Genomic DNA, 22,294 nt, shown 5'->3' with positions numbered 1-22,294 from the left:
TTTTATTAAAGGACATTGAGTCGAGTGTGAAATTGCACAATTCTGCGTATAAAGTGTTCTCCCGTATCCTGTTCTGATAGACTGAGACCGTAAGTGAATTCCTTCATCGGCGAGAACCAAACTGATTTTCGTGGGGTTTTCGTTGTTCTTTGACGGATCGGATGCTTATCCTGCGTCAGTTACTAGACAAATTCCGGGAGTACAACTTACGGGCTCATCATCTGTTTGTGGACTTTAAGGCGGCGTTCGATTCAGTCAAACGAAATGAGTTGTGGTAGTTAATGCTAGAGCATGAATTTTCGACGTAACTAGTTAAGCTGATACCGAGGTAGTGTCGAGGTGGAGCTGGATGGGGAACGATATGAAGTTGTGAAAGAATTGCTGGTTGGGGAACGATATGAAGTTGTGAAAACCATTTTCACAACCAGGCTCGACCAAGTTCAAACCGACTTGCGTGTACCGAGACGCGCAACGAATTGGCGACGTGTGGCTCAGGACCGAGTACAATGGACAGAAATTCTTGATATGGCACTTCGGCTTCCGGTTGGTAAAGTAAGTAAAGATCGATAACCGACCGTCGCAACTAAAGTAAAGTAAGTACATACTGATAGATTATGCATAGAGCAGTTGATGACATCTTCTAGTGTCTTATGAAGAAGTGGCTAGGATTGGCGTCATTATAAACTGTGCTAAAACGAGCCAGGTGTACAAAGAACTGGATGTTATTAAACTGGTAAACCTCGGTAGGTTATGTTGGCCGATGAGCTACTAGCAAAGGCAATATTCAGCCGCAACCAATGTTCCAAATCAAGCGAGAAGTCAACGACGCCTACTCACACGCGAGAGAGTATGAGAAGCATAGTTTCAACGCTTACAGCGCTCACGCAGATGTAAAAGAAACAGCCGCCGTTTTTTTTGTTTAGATTATAGTCACTTTACCTAACTTTGGGTCATTCGTGACTTCTGCGTTGGGATTTGAACCCGGGTCCTCAGCGTGAGAGGCGTGAATACTAACCACTACGCCGGGACTGACCCCTTGATAGCCGCCGTTGCTATGTGCAGACATTCTGCTACCCACACACTCGCGCACTCACATCCTCACATCGTCTTTCCGCATAGCATATTTGCGAGTCAAATAATTCATGAGCAATCAGCTGCCCGAGTGGCACACTAGGATACAAAGTTTGCATTACTTTTCCTTTTCTTATTCATCTTTGCGATTTCATCTCGATTCTACTCACGGGCGGGAGTGTGAGCCCTCCCAAATAATCGGTATCAGCAGCTCGGGTTACAACAACGCTTCGAAACACTGGCCGGAATACCGAAAGAGACTGACTTCAATGGATGTGCGCTGTCGATTGCTGTGGAGATGACTTTTGGAATCGATACTTCAGACTACACAATAAAAATAAAAATTACTGCACAATGTGGTTACGTCAGCTGAAGCGTTTTCCTACATTTACAGGGTGAGTAGTAATAACTGTTAGTGTTTTGACGTAGGACTACGTCTTTATTTACTATACTGGGACCGGGTAGCACTTTGTGAAAATGAAAATAGAAGTGTAACGTTTGAATGAAAGATTGCAAACGGTAATAACTACTAAACTACTGAATGAAACTGAATGAATGAACAATTTATATGCTTATATTTATATAGAGAAAATGACCAGCAATTTTATGGAGGGCGTAAGAGGGGGTGGGCTCCTATACAAATGAAACCCAAATTTCCTTAAAACCCAAGAATTAATTAACCAAATCGAACCAAATTTGGCATGTGGGGTTTTAGAAGGCAGGTTTTTTTTCTATGGTGTACTGAGACCCCTTCATCTAAGAGGGGGGATTCCCATACAAATGAAATACAAATGTCCTCATAACTCGAGAACTAATCAAGCAAATAGAACCAAATTTTGCATGTGGGGGTTTCAGAAGGCAAGAAATTTTTCTATGGTGAATTAGGACCCCTCTCCTTTTTAGAAGGGGGGGGGGCTCCGATGCAAATGAAATACAAATTTTCTCATAACTCGAAAACTAATCAATCAAAAGGAACCAAGTTTGGCATGTGGGGTTTTTTGGAGCCATGAATTTATTTTATAATAGTTTGAGACCCTTCAACCCTGTGTTAGGGGGATAAGGACTCCCATACAAATAAAACAGAAATTTTTACTTATGTGCCATATTTTCTGCTATTTAACAAGCGGTAAGCTGTGAAAGTAAACTAGTAAAACCTTCTCGGAGCAAGAGATAGTGAATCGACGCCGCCAACTTACGTGCCTGTTGCCATTCATGTCCAAAGAGAAGGACATTCGAATAGCACGTCATATTTGCGATAAAGGTGCTTTGGCTTTAATGCTATTTGTAATTGCCCTTTTCAAGGTCACAAGCGAGTTAAAGTTAGATTATTAAAACATGTCAAGCAACTCATAATCATATTTAATGCAATAAGCTGAGGGCTGGTCATTCATTACTATTTCAACCTTTATGATGCACACAAGTGATTTTTAAAAGAAATCTCTCTGTCTCAATGGTTTCAGGTGCTGTACTTATGAACCTCCGTCCACGCATTTTCAAAGCCACCATTGCATTCAATGAAGAATTGAACCTGAATTTGGTGTTCTTCTCTTTTAAACATTCACTTAAACAATGGCACTCACAGATTCATATAAACATACATATGCCAGAAATTCAGTTTACATTAGTCTTTGATCTGATGATCTAATATAGTTCTACATCACCCTTTCGTACAACCCTTAGGGCTGTATACCTTGTAGTTTTTTCATTGTAGTGGTACACTTCGGAAAAGGCGATTGTAGCAATATTGATTTAAGAAGATCGCCAAAATTTCTTAAAAATGCAATCAAAAATTGGGTATTTGTACTTATATGAGCCGTTGTTCACGGAATTCATTCCTTTCATGTCTCTATATAGAATTTCAATACGTATGTCTTAGATTTTCTGCGGTGGCCCAACTTGTACAACATGGCCCGACTATGACAACATTTTTTGCCTTCACGTAAATGCCTATAACTTTTTTATTTTTCAAGCAATCAGTTCAAAATTTTCCGGAAAAATACCTTATTCTTAGACCTTTGCAACGATGTATTCATATTTCCAAAATTCCTTTTGAAACAAAAGTTATGGGCGAATTCCAAAACTTGGCCCAACCACGACGACACTCCTCTACTCTTAATGATTGCACTATAAGCGTCAGCATAGCTGGTGAGATATTAAGCTTATGCGTGAGTTTACGTGACGATAACTAGTTAGACCTATGAAAAATAGAACATGGTGTGACAAGATACAATTCGTCACTCAACGTTGATGCATCGAAGCGTTATTACACAGACAAACAGAAGAGACACTCGCGTTAATTTTATCGTCCAATCAAAAACCACTCATTTTTCAAAAAAGCATGATTCGCAACATAACCACACCGCGGTGCGCGAGTGCTGCTTCGAATTTTCAGTATAAAACCATACAAATGTAAAAACCCTGTAGCATAAAACCCTGCAAATGCAAGCTACTCCGCAACATGCATAACAGAGGGTGCTAGTTTTCAAATAAAATGTGTAGGACGATGGTTTTTAAAGGATTTTCATGTCAGTGTCATGTCAGTTCGTCAGCGGTTATTAGTTTAATCGTTTATTAGTTGAGATGAGATGTGACAAGGAAATCGTAGCAGATTTTCTGGTCATCCAAGCCTGGCAGAATTGAACTGATTTACATACATGAAAACAAAAACATAAAAGGGGGCATCCATAAAGTACGTCACGGTTATAGGGGGGAGGGGGGGGGGGTTGACCCAATCGTGACGATTTGTGACGTAGGGGGGAGGGGGGGTATGAAGTTATGTGACGTCACATGAAAAGAAATCGAATGGAAAATTTATTCAGGAAATTATAATTTAGCCTATTGAACTATTACAATATATAACTATTGAAGGCTTCTATAAAATTAACGTACTGATGGATTTTAAAACCAATAGATAAATTCTTTGAATGAAAGCTTTTTTTTTTAACATATATGTGTGAACAGGACTCATTTATTTTAGGTAGTATGAACTCTCCATTAAGGCTTTACAGAATATACAGTACACCGCTGAAGAGCTGCTTGAGTACCGTCCTGCCTAAAAGATTTTTGCAACCGCAAATAGCAGTCGCACAAACTCTTGAGGGGCTACGGGATGCTACCAGAGATCCATGGCAATGTTTTCCCTTGATATTCGTGCTGAACTCAATCGATGAACAAAAACTCATACCGAAGATCCATGGCTGCTTTTAAGGTTTTTCGGTATAATTTATATTGCACCTCGCTCAAAAGCTCTTTGAAGGATAGAGTTTATGCCACTTGCGGATTAAATTTCGCATGTAAGGTAGTGTTGAATGATTGCACGATTGAATGAATACACAAAATGACAAAATCCGTCAGAAAAGTTCTTCCAAGGCGTGTTGCTGCAAGACGCCAGCAGGAAGTCCTGATTCTTTCAACTAGATCAGACGAATTTGAGTGGATGGATGTGAAGAGCGTGGATATGCGCGAAACATTAATCGACGGCACATCAGCGACTTCTGAAGCGGATCCGATCGCCGCAATTGGAGATCATCTTCAAAATCCGTGAATCGATGACTTATAAGCTCAAAAATTTTCCTTTTTTTATTGGAGAAATTCGTTTGATAGCTCTAAATAAAAAGGTTGGAATGAATATTTACTTTTTTTTTGTAGTGAAGTATGGGGGGGGGGTTGCCGTGACGTGACGTACTTTCTCAGGGGGGGGGGGGGTCACGAATGTGTGACAAAATGTGACAAGGGGGGGAGGGGGGTAGATTTTGGTCAAAATTTGTGTGACGTACTAAATGGATGTCGCCAAAAGGACATTCAGCAGTGTTGTCAAGAACATATTCATAACTTTTGAAAACACGGCCAGGCAACACACAATGGGCAAAAACGAGCTCGTAATCCCAAGAATTAGAAGCCGCTGGTTTGAATTCTTATAAGATACCTATTTCTATGTAAAAATGCAGGAAATCGATTGGTGATGGTTTCATCCTCCATTTTGTCCTATTATCCCCAAAAATCGTGATAAAAGCTAACTAAATAACATAGAAACTTCTTTGCCGTCCGTGAAATGAACTCCAAAGCTTCCAAATGTTAATATTTTTTTGAAACGATGGTTCTATAATTGATGAAGGGACGGTAAGGAAAAGTAATGAAGAAGGATTTTTTTGGGAATGGAGGGGAAAGAGTGGAAAGGAAGGGGGGGGGGGGGGTAATAGGTAGCTATTCTTAACAAGTTGTCGTTGTGACTCTTACCTTTTGTCCAATGCTGGAAGGTGCATGGATCGAACCAAGCTATAATCTGAGATTATATCCGAATTTGAACCCACAACACCCGGCATGTGGCTCGTTGGTACCCGTGTACCTATGAACCACAGAGGCGCTGGACAAAAGGAGTCTGCACAACCCCCCTTATTAACGTAGCGACATGGGTTGGGATATTTTTAGACACGAATTGTGCCTCTTCCTCCACCTACTGTAGAGACCACCGACCGAGAAGTTTAATCTAACTTTGTGTTTACTGGCGGAACGACGACACTATGTAGGTCCTTGCGACTTACAAGGTACTGCGTGTGAACACTGTTCGTCTGCCAGCGTGCTAGCCGCGGTTCTCAGCGCGGGGTTTCGGGGGAAGGCCCCGTTCCTGTGAAAATTGGCCAAACCTCGTGATTTTAGTCATGACCTTGAAATGTTGTCAGGCATATATTAATATTTTGACGTAGTACTACGTCTTTGTTTACTATCTGGGACTGGGTAGCACTTCGTAAAAACGAAAATAGAAGTGTAACGTTGGAATGAAAGATTTCAAATGCTAATAACTTCTAAACTACTGAACGAAACTGAACAATTTATGTGTGGTTGGAAAGCTAAAATGATCAGCAATTTTATGAAGGGGTGAGAGAGCAATTTTATGGACGGTGTAAGAGGGGGGGCTCCTATACAAATGAAATACAAATTTCCTCATAACTCGAGAACTAATTAATCAAATGGAACCAAATTTGGCATGTGGGGGTTCCAGAAGGCAACAATTTTTTCTATGATGTACTGAGACCTCTTTCCCTTCTAAGAAGAGGGGGGGGGCTCCTATACAAATGAAACACAAATTTTCTCATAACTCGAGAACTAATTAAGCAAATGGAACCAAATTTGGCATGTGAAGGTTTTTGGAGGCAGGATTTTTTTCTCTGGTGAATTAGGACCTTTGCCTTCTTTAAGAAGGGGGGATCCCATACAAATGAAATACAAATTTCTTCATAACTTGAGAACCAATCAAGCAAATGGAACCAAATTTGACATGTGGGGGTATATGGAGGCATGAATTTATTTTATGATGGTTTGAGATCCCTCACACCTGTGGTAGGAGGATAAGGATTCTCATACAAATGAAACAAACATTTTTGCGTGTGTGCTATATTTTCTGCTATGTAACAAGCGGTAAGCTGTGAAAGTAAACTAGTAAAACCTTCTCAGAGCAAAAGACAGTGAATCAACGCCGTTAACTTATGTGCCTGTTGCCATTCATGTCAAAAGAGAAGGACATTTGAATGGCACGTCATATTTGCGATGAACGTACTTTGGTTTTAATGTTAGTTGTAACCAATGGCCTTTTTAAAGGTCACAAGCGAGTAAAAGTAAGATTACTGAAACATGTCAAGCTACGCATAATCATATTTAATACAATAATCTGTGGGCTGGTCATTCATTACTATTTCAACCTTTATGATGCACACAAATGATTTTTAAAAGAAATCTTCTATGTCTTAATGGTTGCAGGCGTTGTACTTATGAGCCCCCGTCCACATATTTTCAAAGCCACCATTGCATTCAATGAAGAATTGAATCTGAATTTGGTGCTCTTCTCTTTTAAACATTCACTTAAACAACGGCACTTATAAACTTCTTATAAACATACATATGCCAGAAATGCAGTCTACATTAGTCTTTGATCTAATGATCTGATATAGTCCTACGTCACCCATTCGTACAACCCTTAGGGCTGTACACCTTGTAGTTTTTTTGAAACGATGGTTCTACAATTGATGAAGGGACGGCAAAAAAATCCTTCTTCATTACTTTTCCTTACCGTCCCTTCATCAATTGTAGAACCATCGTTTCAAAAAATATTAATATATGCCTGACCGCATTTCAAGGTCATGACTAATATCACGAGGTTTGGTCAATTTCCAAATGTTGTCAAAACATCAGAAGAATCAAATCCCATCCTTCCACACTGTGCGAAAGGCAAGAACAGTTCATTTTGCCCAATTCACCCCTATATAGAAGGATAACCTAATTAAAGCGATTAAAACTAATTCAAAGGCAGAAAGAGTCTTCAGAAAAAATGTGTATTTTATCATACTAAATAACTTTGGAGAACAGTTCAAAACAATAAATCAATTGGATGCAAAGTTATTGTGCAGAATTGATTTTTAAGTGTACTTTTTAAACAAATCATTATATCTTGCAACTAGCAAAAGATATATAATTACTATATTCAGCAAAGTTGCTCATTTTAGTGTGCTCTACAATTTTTCTGAAGAAAAAAAATTTTGCATTTCGCAAATGGATGGGATTTGTTTCTTCTGATATTTTGACCACGTTTGGAAACTATTTGAGTTCATTTCACGGGCGGCAAATAAGTTTTTATGTTGTTTAATTAACTTTTATCATGATTTTTGGGGATGATGGGGCAAAATGGACCACTTGCCTAAGTCTGCGCAGCATGAAACCATTACCAATCGATTTCCTGCATTTTTTTTACAAATAATTAGGTATCTAGTAAGATTCCAAACCAGCGACTTCATGGGATTACGAGCTCGCTTTTGCCCATAATGCAACATGTGAAAAATATCAAATGATAGGTGAAAAGGAGACAAAGAAGCCAGTTGTCACGTCTTGTCTCAGGTTTAAACAGAGGATGCACCGATTCGCTTTAAAACTGGCCTAAATCAGTGTCAGCGGGTTTCAATTTATTATGACGGTCGGTTTTCAAGTTTCATTTGTACTTTCCAATCAAATATAAGGCAGAATACCAGTCTTCTGTGGCTCAAGGGTTACGCAATCGCGGCGAATCGCAGAAGCTTAGGAAAAAGTTAGGTTCGAATCCGGTTATAATTGGCTCCCGTCAAAGCTTGGGTCAGGCCGTGGATTTTCTAGCTTGGTAAAAAGGAACGAACTACAAAGCTAAGTGTTGCTTCCATGATCGTCCTCTTATCTAATTTTGCGCTCAATACGCCCTTTACAGCTTATCACGCCCTATGGATACTAAACACTTATGTTTCATTACTTACTTCTCGGTCGTAATGATGGGTTCGATCAATATGCAGAATAAAGGTTATTAATTGGTTATCCTTCTTGTTCCTTTGTGCTTTATAAGCATTTCATTTACTTGTTTTCAAGAAGTCAATAGGAAAATGTCCATTTATTATTTTAAATGGTGATATTTTTCTCTACCATTCTACCAATTTCTATTTAAACTTTGGCTCTCTTTTTTATGCTTTGGTGTCTTATAATTTTCACATGCACATATATAGCACTACTAGTAGTGTATTTAAAATTGAAAGCGATTAGTTTAATTGTTCATGACTCGTATTGTTTACAATTCTATTACTATCGAGTGATGAACCGGTTTGCGCGGTGGGGCTAATGGGTAAATTTCATTTATTATTCACACACCATGCTTTCGTTACTGTGATTTTGGATTGGACATTCACCGCTGTGCTGTCATTGAAAGTGAAGTAATATATGATTGAATGTCGATACCCACCTAGGTATGAGGTTTCGGTTCACACATCAATTACCGTTCAATTTGCTTCGATTATATTCGCGGGCCACTGCACTAAAATTAACTCTCCGCTCACGTAGCCTTCGTATGCCCGCACAAGTAAAGCACTAACACAGCGATCACTCTTTCGAAAACAAAAACATAACTTTATTTGCAGTGGAACAAGCCCGCGTAACTGAAGAATTGATTGCCCACCGTTGTTTCATAACATTTGGGTTTCCTTTCGGTAACTTTTAACGATTCACGCGAAATCAACACACGAATGAGCGTAAAACAAGCGATTTTGCTCGTTACTGTGAAACTAAACCTTGGCTTGCACTTTATTTCGGAAGACACGTTCTAACCTTAGCAGATTTCTGATTAATCATCAGTAAAATATTTTTTCCTGTACACGTAGATGACCGACGTAGTCGAAGCTTTCTGGCAGTCAACTCATTGATTGGCGATTGAATGCGCAATGTGAAGTGAGTCATTGGCTGCGTATCGGGAATGCATTTGACACTGCCCCGTGGTCGGTTCTCACATTGATTGGCGATCGAGTTGCACTATTTTCCCTTTATTTTTTGCACAAAACAATTTTCAGCACTTTTCACAGCGTGGCAATTTTTTAACGAGTGGTCATAGTGGTGTTTAGATTAAAGTGACGTCGACAAATTTAACAAAAATGGCCCGTTTTCTCTCGCGCACTCACTCAATGAAGATCATACCGCTCTGATGCTGTTATGATGTTGCGAGGTCTAAGCACAAGTATCGCGGTGTGTGTGTACTAGCATTTCTTGCTGTTCATGTTTCCACTTTGGGGGACCAATCCATCCAGTGCTTAGATTTGCTCTGCGTTAGCCACAACCTGATGTCTTCCTTCTTGATTAAACGCTTCAAGCGCTCTAATGCGAAGTAAAACAGCAGAGCGGAAGATGTACGAAAAGGAATAAGAAGTTCAGCTTATGGGCTAGACAAAACTAGTTACATTCTTACGGAGATCTCTGTGACCCGCAAGATCCACGACGAACCCCATACACGCGCACGAGGAGATGTTGGAACCACCACTTATTTTCTCACGTTGTTCTTCTCCGAACGAACTTTCAAAAGCTTACTATCGACGGTACTACTCTACACTCACACAGAAGGGCGCACCTGGCAGTGACCCACGTAAGATTGCAATTCAAATTTTCCACTGTACAATTTTACACGATGCACTATTTCGCTACCGACGAAAGCTTCGCTGCATCCTTTGAACTCAAATCCCGTAAACAATTTGCTAGCAGAGCTCTTCCCTATTATTGTGTATCAAACTTTCCGTTTGTATATTCAAAAATTATTGACGATCTACTGAGCACTCGCGTTCCGTACGTGCAATCTCCGGTCCAGATCACGGCCTCGATTCACTCGACAAACTTATCTTACTGACTCCACTTCACATGCAGCACACTGGCAGCACATCCAGCCAGTCCGAGTACTTGCGAAGCGAGATTTGTTTGTAGGCCACCGTTTTCAATACACACTGCGAGCGCTTCGGGCTTCGGTGGAAAACATGATATATCGTATAATAGCGCTACTGTTGTTATCGGTACGGTGGGTGGAACGAGTATGTGATTCAGTTTCCCCAGAAGCAGTCTGAAAGTTTCAATTTTCTTCCTATGAAATTACCTCAACAAGAGCTTAAATTGATAAAATATAAAATTTTTGAACCTGCTGTCAACCAAATGTCTAAAAAGCATTATTGTAACTCGCAACTCGCTGCTTGTGTTTTACGTTCTCGTCTGAAGATTGCTTAAGAGTGGAAGCATATATGCTATATGCGGCGTAGTTTGAAAACAGTTGATAGATATGATTGATAACGTTCCCAAAAAAACATGTACGATATAGGTGGACTACGTTTGTTTACTTTAGCTATACAGGTGGTACTACTCGTTGTTAGAATGAGTCAGAGTTGGCACAGTTAACTAAGACAATTGTAGTTGTTTGAAAATATTGACCAGAAAAGAAAGCGCTCGGATGATACCTATTTAAAATAAAATGTTTTCTTAAGTCTTAGTAGAATTATACAAGCATGATTAAAAGAGAGAGTATTGTGTACTATTTTTGAATGAATTACGTTTTCCTTTCTTTTCTTTATAGCACATAAGTTCCTGATCATTATTGATAGTGTGCTAAAATAATGACACATAGGGTAGATGCTCCAGTAGTTGTGGTAGTACCTCGAGCAGATTGGTGTCGTGGCTTTCATCCTATCTGATTGAAAGAGCGCTTCATGTCAAACATGGTATAAGCATCTCGTCACCGTTTGTTAATAAATCTGGAGTTCCGCAAGGGAGCAATTTAGGACCACTTTTGTTCGTCGTTTTCTTCAACGATGTTGCATTCTCGCTTGGTTACAGATGCAAACTTATTTACGCCGATGATTTGATTTCGTTGCTAAACGTGTTCGTCAATTGGTGTCAGCTGAACAAACTTGTTATAAGTATCGCAAAATGCAACGTCATGACCTTTCATCGTTATTCAGATCCGATTATGTTTGATTATCATATCGACGGTACTATTTTGAATCGAGTGGACCATGTAACGGACCTTGGTATTCTACTGGATCCTAAGCTTACCTTTCATGCGCACTACAAGTCGATCATTTCCAAGGCAAACCGACAGCTTGGCTTCATCTCCAAGATTGCCAAGGACTTTACGGATCCGCATTGCTTAAAGGCATTATACTGTTCTCTTGTTAGGCCGATCCTTGAAAACACTTCCATTATATGGACACCGAACGACGTAACGTGGAACTTAAGGATCGAGCGAGTCCAAAAAAGATTCATACGGCTCGCTCTCAGGAATCTTCCATGGCGTTATCCCTGGAATCTCCCAGCGTATCCAGATAGATGTCAACTGCTTAGTCTCGAAACGTTCGCTCGGAGACGAAAAATCCAGCAAGCCGCTTTCGTTGTTAAATTGCTCGCTGGTGACATCGATTGCCCACATCTTTTATCCCTGCTTGATTTCCGGGCATCAGGAAGATCCTTGCGACAGCGATCATTAATGCAGCCAGGATTTTATCGAACACGCTATGGTTACAACCAGCCTATCGCTGCGATGGTACGCCTGTTTACTTCGGTGGAATCTGTGTTCGAGTTTGGAATGTCTGCATCCCAATTTGTTAACCGAGTGAAAAGATTAAATATTATATAAGTACATCATACACTTCATTAAGACAAATTGTCAGATGGATTATAAATAAATAAACAAATAAACAAACTGCACTGCATTGTGGCTGTCCTGCACTCAGTGCTCCTATTTTGCTTATTTAACCGTAACACCTCAGCGAAGCAAAATTCGAAAATGTTATGTATGGGGAATTTATTGAGTCAATTATTATGTATAAGATTGCTGAACCAAGTATTGCTTTATCTTACGTATTTACGGCGCACTCTCAGTTGACACTGAGTGTTGCGCAGGTTAGTGTACCACCCAGTGTGAGCTGGGAGTGCGTCGTAAATACATAAGATAGAGCAATACTTAGTTCAGCAACTTGATAGATAATAATTGACTCTAAAAATGCCCGAACATAAAATTTTCGAATTTTGCTTGGTTGAAGTGTTACATTTAAATAAGCAAATAGGTGCACTGAGTGCAGGACAACCCTGCTAGTATGGGAATAAGCGAAGTGGGGCGTATTGCCCAGCTGAGGCACATTATACACGTGTCCCCTACCATTATTTGGATGACTGACTAAACCATCAATAATTATCGATTTCTCTGGACACTAAATCCACAAAACCTAATGATATTACCGGTATGTAACAATTTTTGTCAATAGAAGATATCTTTCGCATCCGTAATCCACAATCGATTAGCGGAAAAATGTGTGCGGAAGTTTGTCATGAAAAAATCTTGAGAAACGAAAATGATAACGTAAAACCATGCCTCAGCCTCTATTCTTTGTTAAAGGAAGAGGAGAAAGTTGTGAAGTTGGTCGAAGAACTTGAAAGACGACATTTCCCTTGTACGCTCGAATGCAAAAAAAAAAACAATCAAAAAACTTTTCTTTTAAAATAGCAAAATCTCTACCAAAAATGCATACTACAGAATTGAATGAAAGAAATTTCATGGATAGAAACAGTTACTGCGTTTAAATTTATAAAGGAAAGACACCGTAAAATAAAATTATATTAATTAATGCAACAATTTGTATCTATTCAAGTACACCTTTGTTCGGTGATGATTGCGCTCAAATATGTAACAAAATGGTAACGATACGGTATGTATCATTGGTAAATCTATTTTTAATGAATTCGCCTTTATATGTCAGTTTTCTGTTATATGTAATTCTCCTAATTTCCTTTTTTCATTACCGTGCAACAATTGGGTTAAACGTGTGCCACATTCGGCAAAGGACGTTAATCAAATGGGCAACAATTGGGTCTGTATGCTATTGGAGAAAAATTCAAATTACTTAATATATGCAATGTTTTAGGCTAAGGAACCATACCAAATGCTTTACTGAAAGATTATTCTGTTTACAGGACCAATTTTGATAAAAAACCCGATTTAATCCTCCTGTTGGTGAAAGGAACCCTTTGTTATACCATTTACCATTACCAGCTAACCGAAAAGTTAGCTCTCTAATCGCTAAACGCTAATTGATAAACTCAGATTAGCGTAAGTTTCGCTAATCGCTAATCGCTAAATCTAAATTAACCAAAAAATATCACATTTTTAATTGAACATATAACATATACCGCAAATAACTGTCGACAGATGCGAATTTTTGGACATAACATATGTATAAAAAATGAACTGATTTTAGCAATCCTAACAAGTGGATTCACTGTCATTCTTGTACTGTAGAAAGATGTGCAATATTTTATTAATAAACGTCTCCAAAGATACATCCGTTGAAAAATTACGTTCTAGCAAATGATCGCGTTTTTGAGGTTTGGACTCGTTATGCATTCTATAATTCTAAATTCTAAATAATTCATTCAGTTTTTTTAAATCACTGTTGTCCGGTTAAACTATTTCTCATCAAATTTTGCAGATGTATTCAGAGCGTTAAGGCCTTTTGTTTGATACTAAAATAAATAAAATTTTCTAGTTAAAATCATTATAAATAATTGTAACTTTCATAGTGTTGTACACATATGCTCATAACTTTTAAGTTGAACATCCAATCAAAAAACAAATCAAAAATGATCTATCTAACCTTTCAACTGAGACTAATAGTGCATTAATCAAAGGCCATCTCTGAGAAACTGGTTATAGTTATTGCCTTATCAAAACACGTTCTTAAGTATAACTTTTATACTACTTATTTGTTTTCAATAAAACTTCCCAAAAAACTTAGATAGAAAGAGCTTTCATGGTACTAAGATCGTTGAAATCGGTTGTGTGGTTCCAGAGAAAATCGTGCCACGCATTTTTTACATTTTCGCTCATAACTTTTAAACGAAACGTCGGACCACGAAACAATTCAATAGCGATCTACTAGGCAGTACTACTTTTCAAACAAAAATGATAGCATATGAATCGGCCCAGCCTTCTCCGAGAAACAGACGATGAAAATAAGCATCACACTCCGTGGGTTCGAATTTTAGTAGAATCAAGCCATTTCTTGTCAAGTGACTTTAGCATGGGTTCATTCTCAGGCCCCTCATTTACCCTTCCTTCATGCTGAATTCTATATTTACCCTTTGAAGCCTCTTGACAGTGCAAATGTCCCTCCTATAGTTAAGTGTACTGGTCAGAGGTACGAATGAGTCCTCGCCAGGGACGGCTATAATATGGGATAGTACTGGTAGCGAGGAATAAGTGGGTAAAGCAGATCAAGCTTTGAAGGAAGGGTAAACCCCAATACACACAAGCACGCATAAAATTTAATAGCATCACTCAATAGCGATTATAGCAAAAAGAAATGCAGTGCAGGTCATACAGCACCCGGGTGATATCACAATAGATCAACTATACTGGTCGCAGTGATGAGTCCACACATGAAAAAAAAGCATCACACTCAACACACACTCATATACCCCCCCCCCCCACACACATACACACAATAAAAAATATTTTCCCCGCGAGATAAGAAAAACTGAATGTGCCTACTATGTTAAGTGTGCAACAATTGGCAAGTTACCCTCCAAACACCATAAACATACAATTTTGATTACACCAAATTTGAACTGAAATTTACCAAATATAACTGGAGAAAACTGTTTCAAGTAGTCGTCTCTCGTCTCCATTCGACTCGATCTTGGGCCCCTCGTCACCAATTTTCCAAGCGTCTCAGAAATCGTAAGTCGCTTTCGGCTAGGTCGAGCCATCTTATCCAGTCCACCGTAGCCTACCGACTTTCGCCCAATATACTATGGGAATCTCTCCAAGTAGTGCCTGTAGCTCGTGATTCATACGGTTCTACCACTCTTCATTTGCAGCTTGTATTCCGCCAAATATCGTCCACAGCATTTTCCGCTGTATACGGTAAAGACAGCAACCTCACAGTTTCAAATTTTTCTAACTATCGGTCTAATGAGGGTTTTGTTCATTGATAGTTTCGTTGGGCAGCGTATGTTTCTTGAGCGTAACGTTTGCGGAGCGCAACGTAGGCCCAACTCCTGCTTGAATGTGCTGCTGAATCTCCTTACTATTGTTGTTGTACGCGGTCACTTCTTCTTCTTCTTCTTCAGCATAGAGCCGGGGTGGCTCATGCTGTTTCAAGCTCTCGTCTCCATTCAACTTGGGTCTTGGGCCACACGAGCCATCGTGCACGTTGGGCCCCCCTGTTCCTGGCGCCCATGGGGTAGTTGAAGAGGACTATTTTCGTTGCACTATCGTCCGGCATCCTTACGACGTGTCCGGCCCACCGTAGCCTGCTGACTTTCGCTAGATGTACGATGAGAGTCTCCCCAAGCAGTGCCTATAGCTCGTAATTCATACGCCTCCGCCACTCTCCACCTTCAGTTTGTACTCCGCAAATATCGTCTGCAGCACTTTTCGCTCAAACACGGTAAGGACGCGTATGTCCGCCATGAGCAGTACCACGGCTTCAAGTCCATAAAGAACTACCGGTCTAATAAGGGTTTTGTACATTATCAGCTTCGTGCGGCGGCGTACGCTTCCTAAACGCAGCGTTTTATGAAGGGCAAAGTAGGCCCGATTTTCCGCTTGGATGCGCCGCTGGATCTCCTTATTAGTGTTGTTGTTCGCGGTCACCAGCGCATTTATTTTTAGCCCAATTCTCCTAGACTCCGCTTTCAGTCTGGCGTAGATAGCCTCCGCCGTCGCAAAGTTCCTGGCTATGATATCGAAGTCATTTGCAAAGTCTAGAAGTTGGCTACTCTTGGTAAAAATCGTGCCTCTCGTTTCGATGCCCGCTCGTCGGATCACCCCCTCAAGAGCGATGGTGTACAGCATGCAGGATAAATCGTCACCTTGTCTCAACCCTCGCCGCGTCTCGAAGGGACTCGAGTGTCCCAGAGATGCGTACGAAATACATCACTCGATCCAATGAAGCTCTGATCAGTCGCGTCAGTTTGTCCGGAAAACCTCATTCGTACATTATTTGCCATGGCTGGTTTCGACTGACTGTATCGTATGCTGTTTTGAAGTCAATTAAGGTGTGATGCGTGGGCACTTTGTAGTCTCGACATTTCTGCAAGAACTGTGAATTAAATTAGGTAAATATTAAGTCTGTAGTGGCGCCAGTCCTGATAATTCCCTACAAAACCTGGTGTTAATGGTGACAGCCGGCGTAACAGGATCTGGGAGGCCACTTGTTAGGCGGAGACAAAAAACTCCTTCTATTCATTTCTTCAGCTTCCCTCCCTTGCTAATCATGAAAATAACTTAATGTAGAACCGTTTTCAGCGTGTTTCGATCATGTCTAAAAAGTCATGTCTACTGGTAGGCGTTACTAACCAGCGGTTTTATTGGTCTTCAGCAACACGATATTTTATTTGACTCCTTGTCGATCAGATGCTGGGCCCATTTTCCATGGGCATTCCTAGTTTAATTTAGGTTGCACCTCCTTCTACAATTTCGCCATTAGTGTTCATCTAAGAGCTACTTCCACTTTCTCATTTATAATTTTCCATACACGTGTCAGGATCGGTGTGTAGCCTTGAAAAGATTGGTACGCCTTCTCGTGTCATTGAGTCGGAATCGTCGTTTAAATTCTTCACGATCGTCGTCTTCGTTGTGGCGATTTTTACTCCTCAAAATCGTGATCAACTGGTTCTTTGCTAGTCGGTATTAGGCTTAATTCACCCCAGTTGCATTTCTCAGATATTTTAACAACCCATTTTTTTCTCTCCATCGCTTGTTGGCATTCCCCATCAAACCAACCATTTCGTATACTCCGGCTTATCGCCTAGTAATGCGGTAGTGGCCTCTTCAGGTTCATCGTTGGATATAAATTGAAACAATTAAGGGTCAATAAAGGGTGTCCCACATCAAATTGCACCACGGAAGAAACGCTGCATAAAATTACCCACTGGGTATTTTCTCTTGAAAATTTGGATAGAAGTAGTTTGGAATGTATTGTTTACACTGTATTTTTTTATCGCTGTCAGTTTTTTGAAAATTGGCAAAAATGGCGTCACCCGAAAAGGAACGTCGCGAATTAATTTTGCACAAACACCTGGAAAATCATCAACTCTCTTATCGGGACATCGAAAAACAACTCGGAATCGTGCACTCAACTGTGAGTCGTGTGGTTAAACGTTACTACGAAACGTTGAGCATAGAACGGAAGGAGAAATGCGGTCAGAATGGATATTTTATAAGTAATCACAATCACTGTCATGTCGTGGAAGCATTTAAGGAGAATCCCAATACTTCGGTTATGGATGTGGCGAAAAAGTTGAATCAGAGAGCCAAGGACAGGGAGAGACTGCTTACGTCCAAAGTGCAGTGACGGACAATAAAATACGGCCCGAAAACTATACACCCAGATGCTGATGAAGCCTTATTTTCTCATCATGGATGATGAGATTTACGTCAAGGTGGACTTCCGGGGCTACTGTTCCTCACCGCCCAGCACAAGTTTGATGTTCCTGAAGAAATAAAGAAGTAGAAACTTTCAAAGTTTACCAAGAAATACATGCGATCTGCTCATGTGGCAAACGAAGTGCGCCGTTCGTGACTACCGGGTTTCTAAATGGGCAGATCTACCTCAAGGAGCGCCTGCTTCCTCTGTTGAAGCAACACGAGGGCCCTACGATCTTCTGGCCCGATCTAGCTTCGTGCCACTATTCAAAGGATGTTCTGGAGTGCTACGAAGCCAACGGGGTTACTTTCGTACCCAAAGACATGACACCCCCTAATGCACCAGAACTAAGGCCCATCGAAAAATACTGAGCTATTATGAAGCTGACACTACGGAAGCAGCCCAAGGAGGTCAAATCTGAGAAATACATGAAGAAAAACTGGGTTCAGCAGAAGCAGCAGCCAGATGTTGTACAGAACCTTATGAGTGGAGTTAAGCGTAAAATGCGAGCATACGGTTATGGTATCGAAGTTGAATGAAATAAATTTGTCAAAAACTTACTAATAGGTTATATTTTATTGTCTGAATGTTTGAAAAGGATCGGTCAATTAGGTAATCTTCTACAACGTTTCTTCGGTGGTGCAATTTGATGTGGGACACCCTGTAGGTTTCCAATAAGGATTTGTGGAGGAAAGATTGATTGCTTAGATAGCATCCAAACCCTATGCAAGCTTTGTTTTGAAAACGGCAATAACCAGTTTGGTGTAACAGAACTATTTGGATGATAGTTACTACGCTAATATATTTAAGATATAGAAAGTTTAAAGTGTCTATGAGATTCAGATTCCTACGGCATACGAGCTTGTTGCATGTATAAAACCACCTTGAAGATAATAATATCGAGTTAATCCAGATTTCAGAAAGAAACTGGTTAACCCTCTAACGGGCAACATCGTAAAAACAATGCGATCAAGCTAAGGACTATTTTATCATGAAAGTACACTCAAAAGAACCTTAAGTTCTGATTTTCATGCAAAAATAATTATCTGGAGGAGCGCTAGGTTACAAAAAGTTCAATTTCTCTTTTTCGTTTTCCACGGCTAATGCTCTACCCAGATATTTTTTTCAATTCAAGTACATTACAAAATTGAAGTAAAGCATGAAATTTACTCATAGAAAAATTTTAAGGTCAATCATTTTGTTCTAGATATCCCTTTTCTCCAAAAGTATAAAAAGAAATCTTCGGGCATTAATTATTTTCGAAATTTTACGGAAGTTTTGTTTTTGACAGATGATGATGAAAGATGACTTTTGAATGCATAGTCAGAATGTTGTGATATTAATATCAAAATGTCAAGAAATCTATTCTGAACACATTTTGCATATTGTCAATTCAAAACAAATTTCGTAAGCAACTCTGGAGCACCAAAAGCGAAGCCGTCTGTAGACGGCCTTACCCGTTAGAGGGTTAAATTTTGGGAAGGAAATTCTACTAGAAATATTATTGAAGTTGTCCCCGACAGAGATGGTTCGCTAACTTTGACTCAGTTTTGACTCATTTGACAGTATTATCTCAACCAAGCAAAATTTTAAAAAGTTATGTATGGGACATTTGTAGAACTACTTATTATCTACAATTTTGCTGAAAAAAACTATGCTGTTACTTTTGTATTTATAATGCTATACGACTTCTCCCTCATTGGTAACCAAACGTTCACTTGGCTACCAATGGGATAGCAGCCTTGTAGCACCGTAAATACAAAAGATATAACAAAACCCTGTTTAGCAATATTGTAGATAATAACTAGTTCTATAAGTGAACCGTACATAATTTGTTCAATTTTTGCTTGGTTAAAAGGGTATTGTCAAATGAATCAAATCGTCTAGATAAAAAACGAATAGGAATCTCTCAAATTGAATTCAAAAAAACCAAATGGCTGGTTAGACATATAGTTCACTTTGAATTCATTAAAAGGACCTGCAATATGCTAATCCAAAGTTTACTCTGCAAGCGACGAACCTCTCTAGTAACACTCCCGATTGCAGCTTCCATGAGGAAAACAGGTGGATTAATCAGAAAAATTTAATTTTCCTGATCGTCGATGTCGTATACCGAAGCTGTGCATGGTTGAGTCAATATAATATTGAGATGTTATATGATTTTTACGTGCAACTCTTTTTTTTCGCTGTTGTCTGTTCTCTGTGTGCTTTTGGGAATAGCGCGCACGCCAGTTTCGTCGAATTCGTGCCATTTCAGATTACGTACTATCGTATATACCTATAGAGTCGGTCACTGCTGCTGCTGGCCAGTGGTGTGCCGGAATACGGTGTTGCCATTCACTTGTGTAAGTCACGGGAGCGCTTTTTGTGCTGTCCAGACACTCTCAAGTTAATTACAACACAAGCAAAGGGGGAGGTGAAAAACTTGTTTCTGGTAGCAAACATACGGTCGGTTTACAACATGGGCAATGGGCAAAGCTTACACTCACATAGCTTAGGTAAGACTAGAGTTGCTACAAGCTGTAAAAAGTTTCAGCGATCTTTCATTTCACAGTGCACTTAACATGGCCTGCCCTCTGGATGTCGAGTATATAACTGTTTGTAGTACGAATAAAGTTAAGTTTATAAGTTCAGAGCAAATAGATTCTCGTGGTACACTTAATTTTGTTTGTTAGATAGAAATTAAGTTTATGAAGCTCTTATATTTTTTATTTGTTTTACTTCAGAGTTGTTAATTATTTTTGTAAGCGTTTCACGAGGGAAATTAAATTATTTTTTTTACTTCATTCTATTTGTTTGTTTTGAACTCGTTAATTTTAATAGTTCTTAAAATGGCACAACTAGCTTATAACATTACTTTAAATTGTGTACCATTTCGATGGAAAATACATATTTACGATCAACTACTTACCCAGTCTTGAATCACTCCGCCTTTTTACGCGAAGTTTTATCATACATGATTGAATACACTGTAAATCAGAAAAGAAAGAATGAATTACTCCAACTTGTGCTTTCCACTTCCGACTGCATTCGTGACCTACCTCATGTATATGTTTGATCACCTCGGCTCTCGGTGAGTCCTCCAGTTTGCGCTCGTTGACATCCAGAATTTCATCGGCGACTTCGAGGTTGTCCTTGTCCGCAGGACTTCCGTATAGTTTAATTTTGCCATCGCGACTTTCCACCAGGATTATCACGTAACCGTTTAGCTCCACCACTTGCTGTAAAGAGAAATGGTCGTAAACCTCAGTTAGTGACGAAATGTGATGTCGTAGGTAATTATCGCAAAAAAGCAAAACCTTGGTGCTAAAGAACATAGATATGCCACTGTTCACACATGGGGTAATTTGGGGGAATTTGGACACCCTAAGCAAATCACCTATTACCCCAAAATCTATGCATCAAAACTCAAAAAAGATGAATTGTATACTGAGATTTATTTGTTTTTTGTTCACCAGCGGAGTTTAACAATTGTATCTAGCTTAGTTTTGTTAAAAATTAATGATTTTTTGGCATCAAAATTTTGTATGGGGTGATATGGACACCCACTGGGGTAAAATGGACAATGTGTAAAAAAATTGTTGTTTTTAACGAAATAACACATACTGAGGCTCATAGCAGATAACTTAAGAACACATAATAACTAGTAATAGTGTTTCGAGCTCAATTCCGTCTATCTGAGTGGAAAAGCCAGTTCATAATTTATACCAATATCACTTAGTTTTTTCGCAAGTAAACCATACTTCGATGAATCTAGCTCTTATTTAAAGTCTTATTCCACATTTGTCACATGCAAGTGCTCCTGCATTAGTTCCTGGTGGCTCAGAGAGGATGGTCAAACCTAAAGCTGAAGATATAATGACAGTTCGACATATCGATTGGGATAAAATACTTACGATAACAAAATGAATGTGGCTATGTTTTAATCAGAATCGTTCGAATGTAATTTCAAAAGCAAACCGGCAGCTCGGGTTCATAATAAAGATTGCACGGGACTTGCAGGCCCTGTATTGTTCTCTGGTTAGACCAATATTGGAAAACGCGTGTCTGATCTGGACTCCTTATCAAGTAGCCTGGGCATTGAAAATTGAACGAGTGCCGAAGAGATTTATTCGCATAGCACTACGTGATCTCCCGTTGGCGTGATGCTATGAATCTTCCTTCGTATCCTGAAAGATGTCGCCTTATCGGTCTAGATACTTTAGAACGAAGCAGAAAAATTCAGCAAGCGGTACTTGTCGCCAAGGTGTTGAACGGCATAATCGACTCGCCGAATATTCTTTCATTGCTTGGCTTTTGTGCTCCTCAGCGTTCTCTTCATTCCGTTGGTTTACTGCAATCTGAATCGCATCGTACAGCATTTGGATTCAATGAACCTATCATTGGTTGCATCCGTACGTTTTCGGCGTAACATTTATATGAATTTGGTGAATCCTCAAACAAATTTTATCAAAAATTTTTTAATTGTGGTATTAGATAATGCGACTGTA

Source organism: Sabethes cyaneus, chromosome 3 (assembly GCF_943734655.1).
Source record: "Sabethes cyaneus chromosome 3, idSabCyanKW18_F2, whole genome shotgun sequence".
Taxonomy (NCBI): Eukaryota; Metazoa; Arthropoda; class Insecta; order Diptera; family Culicidae; genus Sabethes; species Sabethes cyaneus.
The sequence above is the reverse complement of the archived record's forward strand: the minus strand, read 5'-3'. Positions refer to the sequence as shown.